Here is a 22,394-nt window from a genome sequence, read left to right as displayed (position 1 = left end):
ATTTAGAGAGATGCTGCTGGTGGTGTCTGAGCCCCTAGGCTTTGTTCAGGCAGTTCCAATCTGAATGGATCACTTCTATACCGAAAGGAAAAAAAAAAAAAAATCTCTGGAGTGCAATCAGAGTGTTTTCTATTAATGGAAACATGAATGTTATTGCCGAGCTGTGTTGTGCTGGATGATTGTATGCAGCAGAAGGTAATTTAACTCACCAGAATTTTGTTTTGCTTCCCTCCCCCAGGTTAAAAGTCTGATCAGATGCCTGCTTGACACGCAAAATCATCAAGAGACTGCAGCAAACACCTCTTGGAACACAAAGCAGTATCAGGCAGGCAGCAGCTAAAGGAAGCCCCCACCACCAGGGGAAGCAAACAGTGGGGCTGTGGTTCCCCACCGATTTCCTCAGCCCTTTGTTAGCAGGGGGAGGATTATTAAACCCTTCTGTGTTGCTCTGAAGTGCTACAAATAGAACGGTAAATCTAAATAATGAGGTGCATGTTGTTCCCTTCAGTATGTGCCGCAGATGACAAGCAGGGACCAAAAACCAAAAGGAAAACATAAGTACAGCTGGAGGGTATCATGCCCACCATGGAGCCGACTCCTGAAGTGTGTTGAGGTTTATACCTTGTACTTGTGTTGCACTCCTGCAGTTGTGGCTGCCTTGTGTTCCAAGTGAGGCTGTTTAGTCGTGCCAGAATACTCTTTGCACCGGTGACCCCCCATTACATAGCTCAGCACCCTCGCTGACAAGTTCTAGAAAAGGGAGGTTGTCTCCTGAGACTGGAGCAGCAGTTTTCCAACTTTTACCCAGATTTCCCCCTCTTCTGCCTGCTGCTCCTCCCCTAAGGAAGGTGGCAAGTATGATTGCACCAGGACCACTTTGCCCATGATGGTCCCTGTGGGTTATCAAGCCCAGCCCACAAGGACCCTTGGCCACAAAGAGCCTGATGGAGGGTCTTCTGAAGGGGACTACTTCTCAAACCTGCCCCCAGATAAATCCTGCCTGCTCTGGTTTGAGATTTCCCGTGTTAGACAGGGCTTGGTTCAAAAGTTCTGAGACCTGCCGGTGATCACGAGCGAGGCAACACATCTGAGAGCTGCCAGCATTCGACTGCCAGCAAAGGGAGAGTGGACAGGGATCACGCTGAGGCAGACGTTACTTGTCATGTATTGGCCTACACCTGAGGCAAACTATTGCTCTGCTCAGCCACTGCAAACACTTAAACACCTAAAGTTGAGTTTCTGGAAGTAGGAACCTCGGAAAGAGGGTCAGTGCTTACAGAAAGATGCTGAGAGATGGCATCTAGCTTTAGTCCCTAAGACTTATCAGAGTCGTATGTGAGGCCATTGATGCCTCACTCGAATTTCTACTTAACTGGCATGTGGTGAATACACTGGATAAGCTCAACTACCCAGGTCTGAAAGTAGAATTTTTAAGAGCAGGTGTAACTGTTGGTAAGCAAGAGAGAGGTCTGGGTCATTTGCCAGCTTTGTTACTTCAGTGGATTTGAATTAAAGGATAGGTTCCTGTTTTTCCTCAGCGTAGTAAATATTGAGCTAGAAATTCATGGCTACTTTCAGAAGAGATCCAAGTCCTTCATATTCCATGTTGGAATAGATGAACAAATGTGTTTTCACCTGTGAGAAGTTAAAGGCTTAGTGAGGGTCTTCAGCAGCACAGACACACATGCATGCTTCTCTCTCTCTTGATCAGGATCCTCAGCTGGGAATTCAAAGACCACTTGTCAAGCTCTTCCTCTCAAGTGTGTGTCTAAAGCACCATTCCGTGAGTTTTTGAAGTGGATTAATCTCATTGAAACTGATAAAACTTTTCTAATAGAAAGTCGATTTCTGATTTAGACTCGACTCCTGTCTGCGTTATCAAAAACATTTCTGACCATTCCTCCACACTCCTGAAATCTTTCAGTGAGATTCAGTGAATCTCGGTTACTGGCAATCGGTGATCCTGTTAGCTTTGGTTGGGACTCTGGAAACTACTGTTAACATGACGACAGGACATGATCTCAGCATGCCGAATCATTTTTGAAGGGGGACCTGATGATTTCAAAAGAGGCTTTAGCTGCCTGCTGTTTCCCTGGGGTAATTCCTATGTGTGACCTGGCATACCTGGGCTGAGTACATCTGCTTTGGCTAATGCTTCCTAAAATGACAGATTTCAGAATAATTCTGTGTTATATATTTGGATAACTATTTCACAAGCTGTTTGTCTTTGAAAAATTATAACGAAAAGCAAATTATTAAAAAAAAATGAGAAAAAAGAAAGAACAGATGTCTAAGTGAAGATTTTAGTGTTTTGGGGCTCTGGTTTGGGAGTACAGCTGATTGCCAAAGTTACTGGATAACATAAATTCTCTTTCAATTTCTTTGCAATGTTGAAGCTAATACAACTCCAGTGAAAGTTCCTAATGTTATTTTTCCTCTCTTAACCTAATTAACAAACTGAAAATTTATGTAGTCCTAAATGGAATTACTTTCTCCTAAGCACCGCAGAGGGGGTTATTTCTCATGTACCTATTAAAGCATGGATATCGATGCTAATGCTTCACACCAGCTACAGTACCTGAATTCTCTTCACAGGAGTAACACATCGAAACTGCCCTGTCTGAGGCCATGCTAACAGGAACTCAGGACAGTATCAGCCTGCCTTGAGTATTATTATTTTAAATGTTAAATTTGAGTTCTTAATTTTGACATATTTAGCTGCTGAACATTTAGAAAAGCGTGGGTATGGGTCAAATGTCCGTTATATTTTTAAAGAAGAACCAAAAAAGAAAACCAACCCACCTCAGACCCCTTAGTTTTCATTTCATAAAAAGCTCCAAGAACTCTTTAGAGTAAATTATTAAAAACCAAACCAAACCAAAATAAATTGCTTTAAAATATCAAAGAGGAATCACATTTTTTTCTTGAACATGGTTTTTCAATGATGAATTTTTCAACAGGGTTGTATTAAAACATATTATTTGTTAATAAGAACCTGCCATCACTTTTAGAGTGATATTCTAGAGTATTACCAATACTGTGCTAATGGCTTTACATGCAGTTAGTTTCTCAAAACCAGATTTAACCCATTTCCAAACAGCAAATGTGTGTATTATTTTGTGGCTTAAATCTGTTTTATCATGATACCACTTCCAAAATACTGAAGGCATAAAATGGTTTATGGTCCAGAAGATAAACTACCACAAGCCACTATGTTGGAATATAGGGAAGGATCTGAGAAAGTGCTAAAAGCATTATTACAGCTACAGAATAGACTCTTAAATCTTTTATGCAACTTGATCAGTTCCCACTGGAACCACACTGTATTGTTTTCATAAATAAACACCAAAAGTTGCTGTGCACAGTGTTTCTGGACTGTAACAGACTGCTTTTGTGCTTTAACAGGTTTTGTGTTAAATTGTAAACTACAGATGTTCCCATGAAAAATTCTTTTTCCCAGCACACTGCTTGTGAGTGGCATGTCATCTTTCTTGATGATCAACAAAGCAATCACATTTGTATGGCAGTAAACCACCGTCAGTCGCTTCATCCTCCATGGAGGTGCCACAGCTCCCAGGCTGGGAGGAGCCGCCCAGCAGTGCCGTCCTCTCTGAGGGAAGAGACTGGTTTCCTGAACTCAGATTTGCCCACGGCAATGAGATGAAGAGGGTGATTCCTCTCCCATCTTGGTTTTTTTGACAGGAAAAAGCAGGAGAGAATAACCCTCCCATTTTTATCTGCTCAACCATTACAGCACTAAAAGCCTCCATACGTTGAACTGTCTTTTCCATGTAGAGAAGGCGTGGAGATCCCTAGTTTGTTGCTCAGTATTGTCAGCCAAACCTGGCAAATTGTCTGTTTTCAATAGAATAGTTTAAGCTTTTGCTAGCCCATACTCTTCCAGCTCATTTTTCAAATGGAGTGCTCTCCAAAAGAGCAGGCTGTGGCAGAGATCACTGTCCTGCGTTGGCTGCATCTCAGTGATTTGCAAAGCACAAATTTCTCTATTCTGCAGGCTCCAGCCCGCAGGCTGCCCCCTTTGCCCCAACTTCGCACGCGTGGGTCACACTCACCCTCCTCCCCACTTAAGAAGTCTGAAAAAATATCTGCCAGAGAAAAGGCAGTTTGTCCAAACTGTTCTCATGGTTTGGCTGAAGCTTATACTGTCGGCTCTCAAGTAAAATGTAATCCGTTATTTTTAAACGCTTAAGCACTGCTGTTGATATATATATTAAAAAAAAAAGCAGGTGACTTTGTGAAGATGTACTCTGGAGAGCAGAGTGAATGGAAAAAAACAGACAAAAGTGGTTTCAGAAATAAGGGCTTTTGAAAGGAGTTTTTGGAGACTCCGTAGTAGTCCAAGACATGTGAAAAGCATCCAGACCATAAATACTGAAAGAAAACATTTGGTAAGTGAACAAAATATTTTAAGTGCTATACAAGAGAGAATGAAAAACTGTAGTATAATTATGTATTTTACAATTTTGAATTAGTGACAGAGGTAAAAAGGGAGTTGTTTTGGAGGCAGGAATGGGTATTCTGTTAATGTTCTCCCACAAGTCAGTACAACGTGAAACTTTGCTGTGGGTAAGGCAAAAACATAGACAGCTTACCATTGTGTAGAAAGCATTTTTGTCTAGGGGATAAGATAATTCACCCCACCTCTTTTTTTTTTTTTTTTTTTTTTTTTCAGAAGAGAATAAAAATACAGCTGTGTACTATATTCCAGTTCGTATGCACATGGTGGTACTTCAGAGAACAGGAGGTGCACAGGTGGAAGGGTCAGCAATTTCAAGTCGAATGCCTCTGTAATACAGCCTGCCGACCGTGGCGTGGCAATGATCTTGGCCCAGTAGCAGCAAAATGTCTTGTCCCAGAATGGTTACATTTCTTAGCCTAATCCAGAACTAACATTTTAAAATATCCGGTCTCCATCCCTGAAATGCCTGCAGGCTGTTCTCTTGGCCAGAATATGCTGACAGCTTGGAGAGAGATGAAACAAATATCAATGGCCTAGTGCATGAGGATCAGCTAAGATTGAGGTCCTGCTGTGTTAGGATCTAGATGTACATGTAGTAACTGTTCTTCTTTGAGCCTCCTACTGTTTAAATAGAAAGGATCATTACCTGTGTCTTGCAGAGTAATCAAGAGATTTGCTATGAGTCTCAGATGAACTTGTTGCAGAGCCAGAAATTCAATCTGAAGGCCTAAAAATTGAAGTTCAATTGCCTAAAACCCAGAGGTACCCAAAACAGGCCAAGGGATGTAGCACAGGACTTGCAAAAGAGCTACGCTGATCTGAAGTGGCAACTGGAGGAGCATCTAGAGTGACATTTGTGCGGCTGAGTCCCAGCCTTGCATCTTGGCCTTTTACATTTCCCTCAACAGATGGGCGGCAACAGAAGGATACTTTCAAAACTGACTTAATGTGTTAACAAGTTACAGATACAATCCCTATTCCTGCAGGACTAGCATGATTGCTCTGCACCTTCACTGAACACAGCAAAACCTGCAGGAATTTAGACACAAAACCGAGCTGATTTCTGAGCACGCAGAAGACAGCAGAAATGAGCAGCTATTTAAAGCATGTGCTGCTGTTAATGCTCACTAACTCCACGTCACTCATGTAGCTACTATTAAGCATTAGTATAAAGTGGACTTGGAACAGTAACACTGGATGTTTCCTTGCCCCCGCATGCTGCAAAAAGTAAAGTTCATGATGAATTTTTAATTATAAGCCATGCAAAAATGCTTTGCTGCTGTTTCCTGACATACTCGGGAATGATACCTTCATAAGGAAACACAGAGAAATAAAACTCGTTGCCCCACAGCCAAAAGGAGAAGCCATACCCTTTCCTGTGCAAGTGGGAAGCAAGCATTAAGGGAAAAAAGGTGACTATATCACAACTTCCATTGCATGTGTCCACGCACACGGATGAGGCATAATTTAAAGAGCTACAGTGTTGCTGAAGCTGGGGACACTTTTGTTGAAGTCTTTTGAGAATCACTGTTACATAACTCATACCCCAGCACAGAGAAATGTCAGAGAGCATCAGCAAAAATACAGCTTGGAAAGATTTGTCATTACAGATGGTCTAAATTACACTGCACAGCACAGACTGTGTTTTCTCCTATAGCATTTGCAAGTTGTGTATGTAAGAAATCCTATATTCTCTGCTATAGAACTAGGAAATGCATCCCGAAATCATGTCTTAGTGTTCAGTCAGCAGATATAAAACTAATGAATAAGCCTTTACTCAACATGACTTTCGCTGGGTGCCAAACCAGACCTTAAACCAGGACAGGCTAAGATCTAGCAGTTCTGATGTGACATTGCAGACATCACAGGAAAGAAACCAAAACTGAAGGAGTGGGTATTTTGGTCAGTGTTCATCAGGGACAGCTGACAACTTCTTACAGAGACTGATGTGCTGATCTAGGCTAGGTACATTTAGCTGTTGGCTTGTTTTGAAAAGTGGGCCTGCATGGCAGCTGCAGAAAGTGTCACCTAGCCAGCAAAGCCAAAGGAGTTAAAAGGCTTTTTGGGGGGACATCACACATATTGAAAAGTACCTTGCGAAATCTGTGCCACACTCCACGGCCTTCCACAGACTCATTCAGTTTTCCTCATGGACCTTTCTTCTGCTCCCCTGCCACCTTCAGGATTGATGTTTACCTCCTCTGCATTGATTCTGTCCATGCAGGTGCAAGGCTGCCTTCAGCAGACTGTCTCTCTCATCTTCCTTAACTGACTCTGTAGTATGTTCACAGTGATGCCTTATAACTGCTTTGATTGTCTGTTGGTCAGAAGTCGTTTTGTCCACAACCCTGTGAATATAACAGCTCTCACCGGCTTCGAAACAGGCCTTGGAAGATGAAGAACAGAAGTTACTAGTGCCCTTTCAGTAGCCTGTATGGTGTTTAAATGGTAATAGAAAAAATCCCTTTGACTATTTTTTTGGTGTAGCTCCTCCTGAAAAGTGGGGAAGGTGAGAGGAAGTTAGAGCCAGTACATATTCTAGTACAGAAATTAACCTCAGTGGGAAGAATAATGTTGCTTACAAAACCAGGAGGCTGCACTGCATAGGAAATAGAGCATGAAAAGGATTTGTGCTGTGATGTTGAGATTAGAGAGAACAAGCAACATGAATTAGCAAGTGGAATGCAAATATTGTACATTCAAGTGTAACTTCAGTGTAATACCAGAGTTGTGGGTGCGTAAGGAATTGGAGAGTCCCTCAAGTAATATTAAAACTGCTGCTGTCTGCTGACTGCGGCCCATGCACAGTGGCTTAGGTAGCCCCAGCCTCCACTGATCTGGAGCTGATGCTTCCTCCTTACTCTTCTGTAACAGGTTTTATTGCATACAAATAGGAGACTTCGTGTATGCAGATACTTTGCATTTAGGACAGTGACTTGCTGACAAGAACATGCGGAGGTTGGAACGGCTTGGCTGTGGACAGAGGCATCAGTAACTAACCAAAGAGAACAGATAGGTCTTTTAGAGACTGGGGTGGGGGGAAGAAAAGCAGATTTATGAGAAAGGGAATGTACTAGTAAGCACAAGCTAGGCTGCTTTGTTGGCTAGGTGGATCCATCACTAGAGACTGCCGTCTCAGCCTTCTGTGCTTCTCTTTGCACCTGCTTGCGAGATGAAAGAACAGGACACCATTTAATAGAGATTAATTTTTCTAATGCACCATCATTTAGTTTCAAGGCCCCCTTGCCCCTGAATGTGGAGCTCACAGTTGTACATGTAATGCTGCACTTACAAAAAAGCAACTACTACTTTCCTCAATCAGGGCTGCAGTATGCTAAAACCTTTCTGTAGCTGGAAGGGTTGCACTAGGAACCTCCTGAATGCAGAGAAGAAAAATCAGTTTTCTTGTGTAAAAAAAAAACATTTTTAGAGGCTTTACATGCTTTATGGGCTTGAGGGATTAAGTATTTCAAAGTACAAGTAAATGTTAAGCAAGTTTCCTTTAATTCTGCAAGAGTGGAGCCTATGTCTTTAAAGGAAGGGCTCTAGGACTACGCTTGTCTGTGCTATACAGGTTCATTGGTAAATGTAAGGTCGGTTGGATGATCAACGTCACCTCCTTGTTACCAAGCTCTCTGCTTGTCTTGATCTGTGAGCTCCAGACGTGAATACAGAAATGACAGGTTTAGGGCTCAGGCCATTTTATTCCTCCATATTCTTCCTTCATTTACAGGTTTAATGCCATAGAAATTGTCTTCTCTCACTCTAATCATCTGCCCTTCCCCCTGTAAATGGCATAGTTGTGTTGCAGTGACAACGCTTGACTCAACAGCTACCTTCTGCATACATTGCTTTTCCCTGCTTGACCCAAAAATCATCTCAGAACTTCATTTTTGGAGGCATTTCATTGCTTTTCCTTAAGGAAATTAATTCCTTCCTTGTACAAAAGAGCTGACTTCTGTTTTCCACTTGAATACATTTTTAGGCAGAGAGGGGAGGAGGAATGAAGTGAGTGATTTGGGTTTTTAAATCAATAAACTCAAACTCCCAAAACACAGCACTAGTGCAAAGGGGCAAGTATGTAATTTTCTCAGTAGCAAATATAGCTACATGTATCTAAATCCAAGACATTCATCAGCTCTTTTATAGGATAAGACAGGGCTCAGAAATGATTTTCTGTTGAAGTACATAAGATCAAACATGTTTGTCATTTTAGCCTTCTCTTTATTCTATCTGATTTCAAGATCTTGAGACTTTCTTTAGATGTCATTGCTTCAAGCTTCTGCTTTTATCACATTAACCACTCTTCATGAGCTTTTACACATCAAAATGTCTTTAGATACATTGTTGAAGAGGGAGTACTTGTGAAGACTTCAATAAAAAGTTAGAGAATCCGTGCCTGAAACTTTATACAAACACATTTGAGAAAAGAACCACCAAAACCAAAATAAACAGCCAAACAATAATACACAATGCTGCATTCTCATTATGGTTTCTCCAGAAGGAGAAAAAAGGCATTTTCATTATGCTTGAATACAGCTTTGTTAGTGTGCAAAAACCCAGAAGTGGTGAGCCATCTCATGCCTGTCAGATTCTCAAACTTTTGGAGCTTAATACTTTTGCATTTTTGAACTTCCCTCCCTGCTGTACTGAGCAGATGGTTATCCCGAGCTCTGATCGCATCTCCAGGTATGTGTTGGTCCTGCTTCTGGTTAAGTTTTTGGCTATAGAAAATTCTTCCTAGCTAGTAGAAAGGACAGGGCTTTGCTCCAAATGGTTTTAACTAAGGACAGAACTAGCCGTTGCAAGATCGGTGATTTCCTCACCAGTTGCCATCACTTGTGCTTCACTAATATCTTGCAATTAACACTAATGACCACAGGACAACAGTGACAGCCTGTCCATGGTATTAAAGTGCTCTCATCCCTCACACAAGCAGGTTGTGACTCCTCTCTGGCTGAAGGGTTTGTACAGGGAAGGGGACTGTTCCCAGCGCACATCAGCAGCATGGGATCACAGTGGCAGGATAGTTCCATGGTAAGTGTTTCATACTGGCAGTTTCCTTATCAGTTACAGATTCACTTATTTCTGGAGTAAATCTGCTATTTTTGACACAACTGTTTGTAGTCGGACTACAGTGTCAGGACCATTAGAAGCCTCAAAGCATTTTCTGGACATTTTTGTGCATATGCGTCTAGGTAGATTGATGATAAGCTAAATGGCTAGCTAGGCTGTGTTGATATGTGGTGGGGAAGCGTTAGCACCAGGATTTGCCAGAGTATAAATGAGAGCTACCTTTCTTTCATCAGCATCCACGAGGTGCTGGGATCGCACCGAAACACATACTGTAACACTGCGATGTGTCAGAGTGTTAAATATGAAAAATTGCAGCCCCCCCACCTGCATTACCAGGTATGGGAGCCAATTGCTTTCAACTTTCTGAATACATTCTCCTGCATTTCCCTCAGAATAACTGAAGGAGTAAACACTGTTTGAAAAAGATCTAGTTTTAAAAAAAGTAAATAAAAAAAATTATCACACATATGTGATCACCTCCAAGGGGGAGGCCACTTGCAAGTGAATGACTGGAATTTGTGATGACAAAAATAAATGTTAATTGTGGTATGCAAGATGTAAAGCCACAGCCTTACTATGTTGATTGCTTATTGTTATGCTTTGAGAAGCTAACAGTGTGATCAGACAGGGAGGAAGCATTTACGTTACAGTTACCAGAATAAACCATTACCTAGCTAGTCATTCACACAGGCCTTCCTGGTTAGAAAAGAAATATGCATCTCTTGCATCTTTGGCAAAGATTTTCCTCCCTGTTCTGTAGGTGCGTGAAGAGCACACAAACCTCCTGCTCTCAGTGGAGCCTGGTTGCATAGCCCAGGCCTCCCACACATTATTTTGAGAGCACGTTGCCTGGAGGAAGTGTAGAGCAAAGGTGTTATTAATCACTAGGAGCAGTTTTCCCTCAGCCACTTTGAATCTTCCAGTGCAGAATGTCCCATAATGTCTTGGCTGTTAGCAATCAAGTCCCAAATTATTAATTTACAATCCCAATCAGTTCTGAAATTAAACACCGCCCACCCCACCCTCAACATCCCATCCCTTACAAGCAAGACTAAAACCACCCCAGACCATGCTCTCCCAACTCATCCAGTGTGAAGATTGTGAGTGGAGTTGACAGTGTTTGTTGCTAAAATTTTCTAAATACCACCACTGGCCTGTCTGATGCATAAATCATTGTTGGTGAACTGGCAGTTTTTATTGTTGTGTCTCTTTGGACATCAGGAGAGCACTGTAATACAAATGAATTTAAGGAATTAAAGAGGAAAAAAAAAAGAATTCTTAATTTGTTGCATAATTACTGAATTTATAGCTATGCTGCATTGGGTACTGAAGTATGTTACAGTACTCTTGTTTTTCAGAGTTTGATTACTGATGTCCCTTAAATACATCTGCATGGAACAAAAAAATCTTGTATTTAAAATTTTGCCATATATAAAACCCAAAGGAAACATCTTTCTTAATATAACTGCAGGAAAGATTTGAATGAAGAAGACCTATTAAATGGTAAGTTCAATTGTGTTCCATTTTTTTACTATTTAGAGAAGACTTTGAGCTGAGAATATCATAGGTTTTGAACTCTTCTTCCTGTTAATTTGGGAGGTTAATTATGTAACACCTAGGATTAATGATAAATTACTTAGTTTTAAACAGACTCTGGCAACATAGGATAGGGACAGGATTGCAGTTGGAAACAACAAGAAAGACCATTGGATAGCTTCACAGATAAGGATACTCTGCATGCATTTGAAAGCAACAACAGCATATCATTAACTTTGAGAATTGTTTTCTAGCAAGTTTTAAGCCTTGATTTATCAGAATGAAGAATGGTCACTCTAGGCTGTTTAACAGGCAGATTGTTCCTGGTAATCTGGTTCCTTGATTCCTGAAGTGGGGAATGGATGTGTCTGGGATGCAGGCTGGGAGGCAGACTGCTGAGCTAGACCTATGGAAAGACAACTAAATTAGAAGTGCAGGAAGGCCATTTATTTTATTGCTTTTTCTGCTGTATTTGTACCAAATATTTTTTTGTTTGCTAAAAGGTTCTTTGATCTTTTCTGATAGCTGCAGTGTGCAAGTGTGACAGCAGGATGGTCATTGCCTGAGAAAGGGTGAGCAGTGCAGCAGTTGTTAAGAGAGCGCACCTCTTGTTCATCACCATTTCTTATGTATGTTTATAGATGCAAACAAATATAATGCCAAATTGCATCTAGGAAAAAACTCAGAACAGATTCCTAGGAATTTATTGTAAATAGCTGAAGGAAAGACATGTGTAAGTGAAGAAGGAGCAGCATTATGGTGAGCATGCTGTGGTAACACTAGTTGATCTGTCCTTTCAGTAAACCAGCCCACTGCTAACAGTGCACACTATACTCTTCCACTACAGACAATTCCTTGGCTATAAGATGACTTGCAATTTGATTATTTCCACATACCCCACCCCACATTTAAATGTTCTTAAACTCTGGATGGTCTATCTCAGTGATCTGTACTCCCAGTTAGGTTTCTGAGCAGAGTGATGTGTACGTGTGCACCAAAGGTTTTGTCTGTGCTAGCCCAGAAATTACATATTTGCGGTTTGCTTTGATTGCTTCTGACAGCAATACTCTTCTCCAGCTTGCCTCTCCTGCTGCATGCATGCACCATGCTTCAAGCTGTAGGGCCAGCCATGGAACAGAATAAAAAGCAATTAGCACAGAATTGCTTAACTACACCCACCTGACTTTGGTGCATGCATATGGCTTATTGAGACAGCTGATCACCCACCTAGATAGTCCATAACTAGCGGATTACGTGTGCAAGGTGATCCACACTGATCAGCTTGAAGACAGGTCTGTGTGACAGATGAATCCAGACACACAGCAGTGGTAACACACAATTTAGCTCAGTTTGACCAGGTGGCCTCTGGGAATCATTTCAGTGCGTTGCCTGTGGAGTAAGGAAAGGCTAGGGGATGAATCCACAAGCTACCTGAAGGTAGAAGCTTCTTCACAAGCAGCTAAATTGGGTGTTTCTGAGTTAAATCCTCCAGTGCTTGCTCATTGGGTATTTCTCATATATGAATCTATGCGTACTTCAATTTTCATTCTGCAGTTACATTTCCATTTATATCTTCTTACGTGGAGTCATATACCAGTTAAAAAAGGGGAGGGGAAATGAAAATGGAGAGCAAATAACTTGCAATAACATAAGATAAAATTGTTACCTTACAAAGGAAATGTGTGACACTGAGCACACCAAAAGGTATTACTTCATTAAATAAGGCTGGGCTTGAATATCATACACTGAATGTTGTAGCAGATTAAATGCTAATAATCAGATCAAAAGTGGATATATGAGATGGGAGATGAGACTGGGAAATTGCTTGCCAGACGGAACAAAGAGGAGGACAGGAGTAAAGTTATTAGCTCAATTAAGGAGAAAGGTGGTTTGATGAAAACCTGCGCTCACAGAAGTAAATCAAGTATTTAGAATATTAAAAAAAAAAAAAAAAAAAAAACAACCAAAAAAACCAACCAAAACAGAGAGAGAGACTTAATTCTATGGACAGCTTTTCTTTGGCACTCTCTATGCTGATGCATAAAGGTTTCTCTGAACATGAATGGGTATTACAAGAAGTTTTCTGCAAGAAATAAACATAACAACGTTTAGCAGCCTTTCAGTATTTTACAAGGAGTTCCTCGAATGGATCTCACAGATGGGAAATTACTGTTATCCCTGTGTTTTATGGACAGGAAGGGAGAACACTTGTGGTTGCAGCTTTCCCCATCCCTCAGGCTGGGGGTAGTACATGGCTCTCCTGGTGCCTGCCCCCTCGTGGGCCAGCTGCGAGGCCATGAACTCTGCTTTCAAGACAGATTTCAATGATGAAGCATTAAAGAAGTATTTTAGGTACCAGTGATCCCCAGTGCAAGATATTGGTGGATGCTTATGAAGCATTTTCTTATATCCCAGTCTGTTAACTTTTCATTAATTCAGGGATAGTTCTAGAAACATAAAATGTATAACAATAAATTGCCTACACTATAACTAAAAATAAAAATAAAATAACTATCTTAAACCCCAAAGGCCCTCACTAATTGACATGACATGCTAATTAAGCAGTTTTGATCAGAAATAATTAACATAATCCAGCTAGACCAATTAGAGCACAGGGGGGAAAAAAAGAAATTAGAACATTTTAGGAGCTTTAATTTTAAGAGTATCATTTGCAATATGAAATACCAGCTGATTCAGCAAAGTAAGCAGGAGTTCTGAGTTTAGGAAACAAGTTATAACCCACTACACAAGGAAATGGTAGATAAACTGAAAAGCCATGACAAGACATTTTCTTTGTGGCAGTGAGAAGACTAGCAGAAAACCTTTAAAACTTATTATCACCTCTAGAAGAGGCAGGCCGAAGGAGACGGAGCAGTCTAGCTGTTGCAGCAGCACTGAGAGAATGATCTAAATGCTGGTCCCACGCCATCGCCAGCATGGACGGGTGAGAAAAACACAGCCTGTGGGAAGCCTGGGTTTGAAATTTACCCTTGAGAGATGCTGTTAACAATTATTTGTTATTTCCACCGCAGAAGACTGGAAACCTCAAACCTCACTGTCCTAAACGCAAAGGGAGAGAGAAGAAACCTACTAATGAAACGAACAGTGAGTGATATAATTGCAAATAAAGTGAGACAGCTCTGTGTGGAGATGGTGCAAACAGTTGCTTAATTTGTTTTTGGTAAAAAAACATACTAAGACTTGAACCCACTGAGAGGATCAGCAGTATGGAAGCAAGACAGGGTGGAGGAGTTTGACTTGCAACAGCCAGGCACTATGCAAAGCGTAGAGGGGCTGGGAAGGATGCAGCATTCCACAGGATCACACCAAGGATTGCTTCTGAGGCATCTTTCTCTCTTGCAGGCAGGAGCCAGGCACCATGCCTGCCTAATTATTGAGGCAAACTCCCAGATAAGGTCCCCTGCATGCTTTAATTAAACAGTCTCAGTACCTCTGCCAACTATTTTTCATCCCTGTTTTCAGTGGTGGGATGGGGTGTCCTGTCCCAGGCACACTGTCCCTAGGTTCTCATTCCAGCCAGTCCCCAATGATGCGGTGCCGCCGACAGCGTGCCAGCATGCCCTTTCCCTAGACATGCACCTTCATACAGGCTGGGCCATGTGGGAGGGCTAAAGAGCACTTAGATACATTAGCAGGAAGAATACCATGTTGCTATGATGATGCATTGTACAGTTGGTTTTTTTTTCTGGTGGAAAGTTGCCTTGAGAATTTGAGCAGGTGCACAGATAGACTGAGATTTTCAGAACGTACATTTTGGCCTTTAGATCTTAACTGATTTGACCCCAGGTAGAATTCTTGGTAAAACGCTGTATGAAAAACTTTGTGAATAGAAGCTCCCTAGCAGGGAAGATTACATTTATAACTGTCTGTTTAGGTCTTTAACTAATGTTGAGGGGGTTGAAGTTTTTGTTCTTTTGCTTTTTTGCTAAAAAAAACCCCACTCATAGCTATTTTCACGAAGTATACTCTGTGTGCCTAACACAGGAAAATGTCAAATCCTGCAAGAAACTAGCTGCAAATCTCAGCATCTCAAGGTGCTGTCTTGGAACTTCATCTTCTCTTAGTGGCACCAGAACAATAATTCCTTAGGCACAAAATAAACAGCCTGAAGATCACCAAACTGATGTGAAATTTGGACACTACACATGAAATACTGAAGGAAGGTTTTTTTTCTTCTTCAACCATGACACACACTTTGCTTTCTTGCACATCCCCAAAACTCCTGTCATCTCAGGGAACGTGGATTTCAAGGCTCAGATTCAGCTGGACTGACTAATTACTTGTGTTGTAGTGATCAACCTGCTTAATTTATCACTTCTTTGAACATTTAATTAGCCAACAGTGCAAGACAATTAGGTTCTGAATTAGGATAAATTAAAATGCTAGCTTTGCAGCTTTAAGGATATGCAAGCCACCAATTTCTGCTATGAAAATATTCAACAAAGCAGATAAGAATGCAAAGATCTCAGCCAGGTTAATGATTCTGAAGTAACACAGCCTTTGAAAAGCTAACTGTGAAATGCATATGTTTCATCACAAGTCAATCTGTCTATGCTGAAAAAGAAAAACAAGCAGCTGAAAATGGCAATTTCCTCCTCGTCCATGCTAAACTCCAGCTTCCCTCCGGTGAGTAAGGCCCATCAAACAACCCACACTTCCACTCCTACCCCTGGGTAACTGAGGTCCCAGTTCAATCCCTGTATGCATCCATTTGAGGCAAGGTCACATTTTGTTTTCCTATAAGCAAAGCACTAATTCACATTTCTAAGTACTCTAAAACTGCTTTGGAACTGTCCCAGTATCTGGCAGTTAAATGTTCTTGAACAGATAGAGAATAATAAACCTGAATATAGAGCTTTAATAGGAAAAATGAGCAGTGGAGATGGTTTAAGATTAGTAGTCAATGGAGGCGCTTTTGTACAACCAGCAGAAATGCTTTCATTATGTATGCTGTCATTTGGTTTCCATGACTAAGCCATTGTAATAAACTGAAAAGGACCACAGATAATACTTTCAAAAGTGCTAAAGAATCACAGACCCAATTCTTGCTGGTTTTCCAAGACAGCCTCATTCTCAGTCTTGCACCTGCAGTACATATTTAGGTGCCTTATTCATATATTTTCAGGATTACTATGGAAAGGATGAGACTCTTGACATCTTTGTGTGTCTTGATATCTGGGTCAAAGCCATGATAGAAAAAATTGGCTGTTCAAATCCTTGGGCTGATTTGACCTCTGAGAGTCTTTGTTCTTGAGGTATTGGGGACCGGTGCATTTCTTCTTCTTAATGAATATAACTTTACAAATACAGCCTCCAGTGAGATGCAAATGGATTCAGAATCTCTGGAAGAGCTCTGAGAGATGCTCATGCACACCAGTATCAGGCACCTATTGACACAGAAACCAGGGATTGCAAGCAGCAATACCAGTTTAGTTCCAAATAATTCAGACTACACTTTTCAATGGTGTATTTAGTCCTAATTAGTCCATTTTGAATTGTTTGCCCAAACTACACAATAATATCACTTCATTAAAGGGCTTCAATTAAAGAAGAGAGAAAAAAGTTCGCATCAGAAAGCTATCTGCACACTTTATACAAGCATTCTCAAATTAGAGATGAAATTACAGCTTTCTTGTTACCATGAGAACAGCAACATTTCTCACAGCCTGTTAAAATTATTAACTCAAGGAGCATAGATCTTTTTAAACTTCATTATTATTTATCTAGGGTTGTACAAGCTTTGGCTGTGCCCACACTAACCATCATTAATCACGCATCAAGTGAACTACTGCCAGCATGGAGCGAGCCTCCACCATTTTTTGCCAACAGCTATAATTAGCTTTTATCCTTCCGTTGTCTTTTTTGTACAGCAACGTGTGGACATTGTAGCAGAGACTGCCATAATGAAGAAACGAGAAAAGCTTATGTCTCCAGGAATCTTACAGCTTGTGCTCCACAGCAGCTGGCAAGTTCAGTGGTGGTCTGAGTTCAGTGGTGTGGGGAAAAGGAATAGCGGTGAGGGCCTCAAAACACTCTCCTCGCAGCCAGTACAACCTACAGGTTTCACTGATGGCATCAAGTCACCCAAGAGCTTTGAGGTTGCCATAGCAATGTGCGCGGAGGCCAGCCTTGCTCAAGCAGGACAAGGGCTGCATGTTTTCCCTTCTGGTGGTGATTCGATCCTCTGACGCACAGGCTGCCCTGTCCTCTCCTTCTCACCTCAGCAGCAATTGTAACAGTTTGCTTTCAACAGAGAGAGGGTGAGGAAAAGCCACTGTGAGCATTTGGCTCAGGGCAAGAAAGATTAACGGCAGGAGTGAAGGTCTGAACCAGAGCGCCTGCTGTCAGCATGTGCTGTCAGCAAAGCTGGTCTGATTCATGCTGTACTTCATGTGCTTTGCACGTCCGGATGGCTCGAAGGAGATGGAGGGGACATTTGGAAAACGAAGGATTCCAGCTGCCTCGTTACCTGCTGACACTGGAGTCGCAGTGGCTGCCTGGGCAATCCATCACCACTCTGGCTCCTGCCTAGCTGCCAGCTTTCAGGTTATTCCAGGAGAAGGCATCTCGTTTGGCTGGATGTCAAAAGGAAACACAAGGTGAATTCCTGTGGGGGGGTGCACAGCTTAGATGCGTTTCAGTCTTTCTTCATGACATGCTTATTACTAGACTCCTGCTGCCATCCCAGGAAAGGACAGATAAAAGCTTTAGGATTTCACAGTTCGCATTCACAGAATTCCTTGACAATTCTGATTCTCTCCTTTTGTTAAATTGCTACCTAGATACAGTCAAACAGGCTTCAATGCCTTAAGATTAACTGTATTGTCTCCTGTAGGTACCAGCCCGGACTATGGGACCAGCTCAAACAAAGGCGGTGGCAGAAGCCCGTGAATGAGTGTGAGGGAGCGGTACTACACCTTGTGACGAGTGTGACGGTTCCTGTGTACACCTTGGCTCTGCAGGCGGTCAGTGCATCCACTGTATGTGTACAAAGGTTAGGCCACACAATGCAGTCATCTTGCACTCTGCAAGTGCAATACAAATTAAAAACCAGCCTGGATTCTTTCTTTCTTGTTTTTTTGGGGATGAAAATCACTGTAAAGAGGCCCTACTCCCCCATTCTCAGTTTTCAGAATATCAGTGGCTTTGTGCTCCACATCTGTGCAGCAGTGCCCACTACCAGGAGCTGAGTTGTAGGCCACACTCACTTTTCCTGCTCTCAGAACAATTCTTGTACTTGTAAATCACACATGTTAGTACAAACCAGCTTAGAGTTGTTTTCCCGACGAATCTTTGCAGCTGCATCATTTTAGTTTTGCTTAGGTCCTTAAAGGTACAAAGTATTTCCAGAGGGCAGAGCAGCTTATGAACGGAGAGCAGCCCTTTAACCCTCACTGAAACCCATTTTTAAGTAAGCTCAGGCACGAGGCAGCACAGCCAGACTGGTTTCTTCAGTACAGCCAGATCATACTTCGGCTACCTGCAAACCATGTAATGTTTGATGTACGCACTAGACCTGCATTTTGCCAGTATGAAAAGGGCCCCAGCTCAATGTACTGTCTGCAGCATTTGTAAATTTTTGCCGTATTGTAATACAGCAAATTAAGCTGACACTTCTCAATACTACTGGAATTACTGATTTGTATTACCTTGCTATCTATCAGATTTTTGGTTACTTGTAAACCCAGAATTTCTTTAGATTCTTACCCAGTGCTTCCAGTAGTTTTGCTGCTTCATCTTCTTAAAGACCCTAACGCTTTTGTGATCAATAGCTAATTACTGTTTACAAAAACAAAAGTCAGATAATAAAGATATGTTCATACTAACTATGAGGATAAAGATAAGATAAAGGAGGAATATCTCAACAGATGAAAATAGGTTTGAAGATAAGGAATGCCCATGAATGAATTCTGGGGAAAATAATAAGATTCCAGAGATAAAGTAAACCATAACAATCTTTATGGTAATGGGAGAAGAGAACATTAAGAATTTTATTAGCAAGAACTACAAAAATTAGCTTTCTCCATTTTCATTTTAGAATCAGTGAACATTTTGTTTCCATAATAAAAACAGCAATGAAAATAAAATTGGACACAGGGCATTACACTTCTTCCTCTGCAGGCAAAGATGATTTCTCCTCTGTCAGAGGACTAATATGGACAATCAAGGCTTTAACTCTGGGGGGCATGGTGCATGTTACGAATGTGCCATCTAACCCAGAGCTCCCTCTGCTTCAGAGCTCAGAATGCATTTGATGAGCATGACTTTGGGAGAGTCCTGCCTTCTCCTCTAGTCACACTAGGAACAGGAATCATCAGTATACTGATGGACAAAGGGGAAAGGTTTCCTTTATTTCTTTCTGTGCATTGGCTACAAATGAAGCCAGGGCAGGAGTCTGTATCCACATGATGCTACAATGCAGGACCTCCTGGCAGATGCTGACGCTGCCTGGCCTGAGCAGGCAGAGAAGCACCATATAATAACAGAGAGCTCAGTATACTGAGCTTAGGCAGAAAAACAGCTGTGCCATTCTGAAACTGCCATGAGAGGCTTTTTGCGGCCTCCCCTCTGCCTTCTTTAATAATCAGATAAGGACTTTGGGATTCCAAAGAACCTGCTAGTGATAGAAAGATTCCCTGGATGAAGCTCAACAAAGAAAAGTCCTACAGACAGAGCCACTGGTAGACGCACAGGGAGCAGAAATCACCTGGGAACAGCTTCAGATGTGTTCCTGAAGCAGAGTGAAGAAACTGCTCAGCTTGATTGAGTAATAGGTCTAGTCTTATGAACTAGCGTCTTTGGAATTTTAGGTTGTGACTCAGTTACCAGAGCCATTTTATTAATCTCTGGCAGGAAGCGTACATAGTACACAATGTTTGGTGCAAGAACAGCTTCTTCAGTCAGCAGAAACAGAATTTAGAATTAGAACTCAGAATTCAGACTCCTGAGATTTTGCAATATTGCAGCCACTGGACCACCAGGGACTACAAGGCTGTAGCAGTGACATGCTCCAGACTTGAAGTTTTCTGCATCTTTAGCTTTTCTAAGACACTTTTCACCAATCCACCTCAGCCACATCATCCTTTCTTAGCACCATCCTAGAGATATGTTCATGAATGCCTCATTGCCAAAGCCCAAATTGGGTTTGGGTTGGCTACTGAAGCCTCACTCTCTGAGATCTTTACTCCCATCTCAATAAAATGTGCATAGCACTTCAAGAACAAAATACAACCTCATCTTGTAATGATCATTATGCTGCATTTTGAAGCCCATTTGTCACTTCTCAGGAGACATTTCTAATATCATAACTTTGCATGCTCACTCACTGTAAAAAAAAAAAAAAAAAGCTGTTTCCAATGTCCAATCCTGAAAGGGTAGATTGCATTCAGTGATTGCTCCAATTGCATTGCCAATGAGTCAAAACACTTTTTGCCAGGGCCATTAAGCAGACTAGGGGAACATTCATGTATGTTTAATGCTGAGGAAATCAGTACAATTGAATTCCAAGGATCAGACAGAAAACAAGTAAAATTAGAAAGGTTGATGGAATGAGCAGGGGGAAATGCACACACATTGCTAGAGAACCTCAGCTTGATAAACCTGGCTTTGGGATTTTTGGCAAGCTTGTGTTGTAGGAGTCTTACTCAGATCAGTTTAGCTACTCAACTACCTTGGTATAAGCACTAGCTCTAAATCAGAAGACTACATCCCAGAGCCGTTAGCAACTCCTGCAAAGGTGAATCAGCCAATGCAACACATTTAACTCCATTGGATTCACAGCACTAAGAGTTCAACTGAACATGACTACATCTTCACATAGCAGAGACCCAGTCAGTGCCCAGGTTCAGGCAAGATTTAGATTATTAGTTTAGATGTAGAAGCTACTCAGTAAGTTGTAAGTACTCTGAGCCTATATTGGACTAAGTTAGTTGATAAAAACTAGCTTCACGTTCAAAGGTGGACACTGACTTCTGTGGGTTTCTGCAGTGAAGCATGAGACAGGCCGATTGACTTCTAGGCCATTACAGGACCACCCTGCCAATACACCTGCCCTTTCATTAATCTCCCTCCTTTCCAAGCATGAAGAAAGACCCAACATCCATTTTTTCTACATGCAGCTGTGGCAACTTATCCCAGGGAGGGATGTCATCCTTGAAGTGTTCTGGCCAACATCACATTGCTTCAGCCCTGTGCAGTGGGTAAAAGCCAGTGAATTTCTTTTCAGGCCACTCTATGATGTCCATGAGAAGCAGTGCGTACTTGTCCTACTGCTCTGCCTCCAAACCCAGCCCACAGCCCTGGAGGCCGTCTCATGGTAACCAGAAAGCCTTGCATCCCCTCTTTCTCTTGTTGGAGCCTTCTCCATTTTAAAGAAGTGACAGGTTTGACATACATGGCTTCCATCCCTTTGAACTATTAAACTGCTATGGATCTAGTTTATTGCCCTTGATTATGAGTCCTCTCTCTTCACCGAGCTGTAAATAAAGGCTTTTGACTTTAAACACAGCTCAGATATGTCATGATTGAAAACAGCCTGCTGCTCTCTCAACATGTTTATCTAATGTCTGCAGGAGGAAGAACAGGGTGCAGGAGAGCAGATGGTGCAGCTATCTCAGTGCAGAGTACAGTCTATGTATGCAATATGTAGACATCCAGTATTTTCTAATGCAACACTGTAATTATTGTGGAGAGGATTTTATTTTTAAACTGCAGCTTAAATAAAGCGATTGCTTCAGACCACACAGGCTCAAGCGCAGCTGGAATGACAGCAAGCCTTGCCTCCAGACAGGAGGGAGAATCCCAAATATACAGGCATAGGTGAGCAGGAACGTGGGACAAAGCAGCTACTGAAGGGAGAAGGGATTTCCAGTACAACCAGTGACTGAAGAGTCCCCTCAAGAAAAAAATTTCTCCTCTTTAGAAACATACTGTAGTGGTGGGAGAGGGCTGGTGTGCTTTGAGAAAAGTATCAGTTGAAACTGCTCAAAACAGTGAAGAAGTGTAAAGGGAAACTGCGAAACTAATGAGGAAGACAACAACTAAAACCACAAAGTAGGGTCTTTCTGGGGGAAGGAAACTGGTGCAAATCAAGGTCAGCACTTACTCTGACCAGATGGTAAGCAACCAGTAACTAGCTATTCTTCCATCATCCAAATACTTGCCTCTATAGCCTCACATCACATGCATTATTCAGTAGGAGCAGACTTACAAAGACCTAATTAATCCTTTCAATTAGGTTAACATTTTCAGTACTTAATTCTAAGTAAAGTGCAGTATTTTG

The sequence above is a fragment of the Falco punctatus genome (genome assembly GCF_963210335.1).
Source record: "Falco punctatus genome assembly, chromosome: 1".
In the NCBI taxonomy this organism is placed as follows: Eukaryota; Metazoa; Chordata; class Aves; order Falconiformes; family Falconidae; genus Falco; species Falco punctatus.
Note: the sequence above shows the minus strand (reverse complement) of the source record.